The sequence below is a fragment of the Salvelinus fontinalis genome, chromosome 18 (assembly GCF_029448725.1).
Source record: "Salvelinus fontinalis isolate EN_2023a chromosome 18, ASM2944872v1, whole genome shotgun sequence".
Lineage (NCBI taxonomy): Eukaryota > Metazoa > Chordata > Actinopteri > Salmoniformes > Salmonidae > Salvelinus > Salvelinus fontinalis.
The window spans coordinates 39,684,989-39,689,923 of record NC_074682.1 but is presented as its reverse complement, the minus strand read 5'-3'; the positions used below and the strand labels follow the sequence as shown (position 1 = coordinate 39,689,923).

The 4,935-nt window shown below is 39.0% G+C and overlaps 1 non-coding gene across 1 annotated transcript; it reads right to left on the bottom strand.

Annotated features, from left to right (window-relative positions):
* Positions 1-543: 543 nt before the first annotated feature.
* Positions 544-616, bottom strand: trnaf-gaa (transfer RNA phenylalanine (anticodon GAA)). Its single transcript has one exon. It is a non-coding gene; the product is annotated as a tRNA-Phe (tRNA).
* Between the last annotated feature and the right edge of the window lie 4,319 nt (positions 617-4,935).

The following is a 4,935-nucleotide window of genomic DNA, read 5'->3' as shown; positions in this document are numbered from 1 at the left end:
TGTAATCTGTTTAACTCCAACCTCCTTGGATCTATTTTGTCATAATAAAACAATGTTTTAGTGTATTTGTGAGTACCTTCTGCTCTGTTGTATTGTAAAGCATGAATATCAGACAGCTGAACCCTCCTGTGAGTAGGGAGATGGAATGGTCTGTCTGGTATTACACAGGCCACAGTCAAAGAGCACCCTGAGTGGAAACTCAGTAAATTAATAGGTCAACATCGCCCCCTGCTGAAATCCTGTAACATCATTATTGAAGCTGCTTTATTGACAGTAGCCTACAGAAATTACAAGCGTATTTTTGCTGGATTCATTACATGATAGAATGGCAACGTAATTACATCATGGATTCAGGTACCAGGGTTGATCGAAAGTCTTACCAAATTAGCACCATTAGTTTACAATAACTTTAATTCTTTAAGAAGGGCTAAATTAAAAACATGCTCAAAAACATATACTGAGGTGCACACAGCGCACCTGTCGCGGTTTCCGAGAAATAAGGAAAATCAAGAAAGCAAGGCAAAAAAGGGAATTCCTACCAGCTGCCGAAACCCGGGATCGAACCAGGGACATTTAGATCTTCAGTCTAACGCTCTCCCAACTGAGCTATTTCGGCGCTCTAAATATGTAGGCCGTTGTGCATCTTTGAGTGTACAACATTTGAAACGAAGACTGCAGTGGAATGGCCACAGGGTGCTGCTCAAACTTCAAACAAAATCATGGTTGTTCAGGGCAAGGAAGGACACTAGTATATAATACTACTGCTATCGACATTTCTGCCGTGCGCCAAAACGCTACCAAGATTTGCCATTCCTAGCCAACCAGAGACAGCACCGATGGCAAGAAACGACCACCAAGAATTGTCCAATGACAGCAGAGCTGTGTAATTGGCCAATGGAGATAGAGCGAAGGCGGGACCTAGAAGATGAGCGTTTCTTACGTAATTCGTCACTCATCTCTCTCTCCCATGAAAAATAATTTATCAGGAAAGTTTTAAAACGAAAGTATTTTTAGCACACTGTTGTAGGTGTCTTGCAGGTCGTTGCACTCATGTTTGTAGTGTAAAGAAGAGAGAAACAAATCAACACGGTAAAATCCTGCAGAATGATCTACATTTACATTTTAGTCATTTAGCAGACACTCTTATCCAGAACACCTTACAGTTAATGCAATAGTCTTAAAATAGCTAGGTGGGACAACCACATATCACAGTCATAGTAAGTACAAACAAAACAGGCAAAAATGAACTATAGCCATTGAATTCTACCATGCAAATATGCCATGCATTATAGGGTAATAATGCATACTCTAGAATGTATTATTTGTATTATAGAATGAATTATAAACTGGGTGATTCAAGCCCTGAATACTGATTGGCTGACAGCCATGGTATATCAGACTATACCATGGGTATGACAAAACATTTATTTTTACTGCTCTAATTAAGTTGGTAACCAGTTTATAATACCAATAAGACACTTCGGGGGTTTGTGATGTATGGACACATACACGTGTTTAGCAGATGATATTGCAGGTGTAGCGGAATGCTTGTGCTTCTAGCTCCGACAGTGCAGTAATATCTAACAAGTAATATCTAGCAATTTCACAACATATACCCAATGCACGCAAATCTAAGTAAGGAATGGAATTAAGAATATATACATATATGGACGAGCGATGTCAGAGCGGCATGGACTAAGATACAGTAGAATAATATTGAATAAAGTATATACATATGAGATGAGTAACGCAAGATGTGTAAAAATGATTAAAGTGACTAAGATACAGTAGAATAGTATAGAATACAGTATATACATACAGTTGAAGTCGGAAGTTTACATACACCTTAGCCAAATACATTTAAACTAAGATTTTCACAATTCCTGACATTTAGTCCTAGTAAAAATTCCGTCTTAGGTCCGTTAGGATCACCACTTTATTTTAAGAATGTGAAATGTCAGAATAATAGTAGAGATAATTATTTATTTCAGCTTTTATTTCTTTCATCACATTCCCAGTGGGTCAGAAGTTTACATACACTCAATTAGTATTTGGTAGCATTGACTTTAAATTGTTTAACTTGGGTCAACCGTTTCTGGTAGCCTTCCACAAGCTTCCCACAATAAGTTGGGTGAATTCTGGCCCAATCCTCCTGACAGAGCTGGTGTAACTGAGTCAGGTTTATAGGCCTCCTTGCTCGCACACACGTTTTCAGTTCTGCCCACACATTTTCTATTGGTTTGAGGTCAGGGCTTTGTGATGGTCACTCCAATACCTTGACTTTCTTGTCCTTAAGCCTTTTTGTAACAACTTTGGAAGTATGCTTGGTGTCATTGTCCATTTGGAAGACCCATTTGCGACCAAGCTTTAACTTCCTGACTGATGTCTTGAGATGTTGCTACAATATATCCACATACTTTTCTTTCCTCATGATGTCCTCTATTTTGTGAAGTGCACCAGTCCCTCCTGAAACAAAGCACCCTCGCAACATGATGCTGCCACCCCATGTGCTTCACGGTTGGGATGGTGTTCTTCGGCTTGCAAGCCTCCCCCTTTTTCCACCAAACATAACGACGGTCATTATGGCCAAACAGTTCTATTTTTGTTTCATCAGACCAGAGGACATTTCTCCAAAAAGTACGATCTTTGTCCCCATGTGCAGTTGGAAACCGTAGTCTAACTTTTTTATGGCAGTTTTGGAGCAGTGGCTTCTTCCTTGCTGAGCTCCTTTCAGGTTATGTCGATATAGGACTTGTTTTACTGTGGATATTGTTACGGCTATCGTCATATTCTTCCTCCTCGGACGAGGAGAGGCGAGACTGATCGGACCAATACGCAGAGTGGTTAGTGTTCATAATGATTTATTAAAACGAAACTGAATACTGAATTACAAAACAAATAAACGAAGTGCATAAACCGATACAGTACCGTGTGGTGCAACAAACACAGACACGGAAACAAACACCCACAAAACACACGTGAAACCCAGGCTGCCTAAGTATGATTCTCAATCAGGGACAACGATTGACAGCTGTCTCTGATTGAGAATCATACCCGGCCGAACACAAACATCCCAACATAGAAAATCCAACATAGACAAACCCACCCAACTCACGCCCTGACCAACTAAATAAATACAAGAAAAGGGAAAACAGGTCAGGAACGTGACAGATATTGATACTTTTGTACCTGTTTCGTCCAGCATCTTCACAAGGTCCTTTGCTGTTGTTCTGGGATTGATTCGCACTTTTCGCACCAAAGTACGTTCATCTCTAGGAGACAGAACGCGTCTCCTTCCTGAGCGGTATGATGGCTGCGTGGTCCCATGGTGTTAATACTTGCGTACTATTGTTTGTACAGATGAACGTGGTACCTTCAGGTGTTTGGAAATTGCTCCCAAGGATGAACCAGACTTGATGTCAAGCAAAGAGGCACTGAGTTTGAAGGTAGGCCTTGAAATACATCCACAGGTACACCTCCAATTGACTCAAATTATGTCAATTAGCCTATCAGAAGCTTCTAAAGTCATGACATAATTTTCTGGAATTTTCCAAGCTGTTTAAAGGCACAGACAAATTAGTGTATGTAAACTTCTGACCCACTGGAATTGTGATATAGTGAACTATAAGTGCAATAATCTGTCTGTAAACAATTGTTGGAAAAATGACTTGTGTCATACACAAAGTAGATGTCCTAACCAACTTGCCAAACTATAGTTTGTTAACAAGAATTTTGTGGAGTGGTTGAAAAACAAGTTTCAATGACTCCAACCTAAGTGTATGTAAACGACTTCAACTGTATGAGATGAGTAATGCAAGATATGCAAACATTATCAAAGTGACTATTGTTCCATTACTTAAAATGGCCAGTGATTCCTAGTCTATGTCTATAGAAAGCAGCCTCTAATGTGCTAGTGATGACTGTTTAACAGTCTGATGGCCTTGAGATAGAAGCTGTTTTTCAGTCTCTCGGTCCCAGCTTTGATGCACCGATACTGACCTCACCTTCTGGATGATAGAGGGTTTAAAACAACAATGAGTGTGGTCACATGCGCACAATAATGTGTTTATTGTGGATAGTCTTATTAATGTAATAGTTTGTTTAAAACCAAAAAAGTGATTTCTCTAATAATCCTGTTTACATTGACACATCAGAAATCAGACTACCTGGTGAGGATGATAAATGCACAACATCGGCAATCAAAATTATGGTTCTATCATTTTTGGGAAGCATATTTGATTCTGAGTTCGGACATAAAGTTTGTATGTGAAAACTACTTCTAAGACATACATTCAGTTGTTCTGAAAACACTTCACTCGCGCTAAAGAGGGAGGCTCACTCGGATGGTTCTAGCAAATATGCAGATCAAATACACCGCTGGAACGCCGATTAAGGTGATTACATGTCCTAATCATTTGAAAGATAGCTCAGAAAACCAGGTGTTTTAATTAATCGGCATATGCTTACTTCGATTTTGACCTTGAGCTGTTACCATGAATATTGCATAATCAGTTTAATATCAAATCATTAGAATGCATGTAAACATACCCAATGTTGTACAGAGCCATGTATTTAAAGAGTTGGGCCAATGCAGTGTCTGCATTATGGTGTATTTACTTAACACTTCAACATTCTATGGCAGCCATGCTACTGTAGCTCTCCATTAACAGTACATGGGGATTATTTAAAAAATACGGTAAAACTGAATGTCTATGAGCCTTGTGATGCATTTACATAACAATACAACATTTTATGGTAGCCATGTTATGTTCCTATTAACATTAAATGGGGATTATTTTAACAATGCTATGTAAATATTTTTAAAATGTTATGTAACTGAACGTCTTGTCTATACATTCAAAAAGTTGTCCTAACTCTCTATGGCTTTGATGTTGTTCAGTCCTGTGTCATAATCAGTGTAATTACCAGATACAT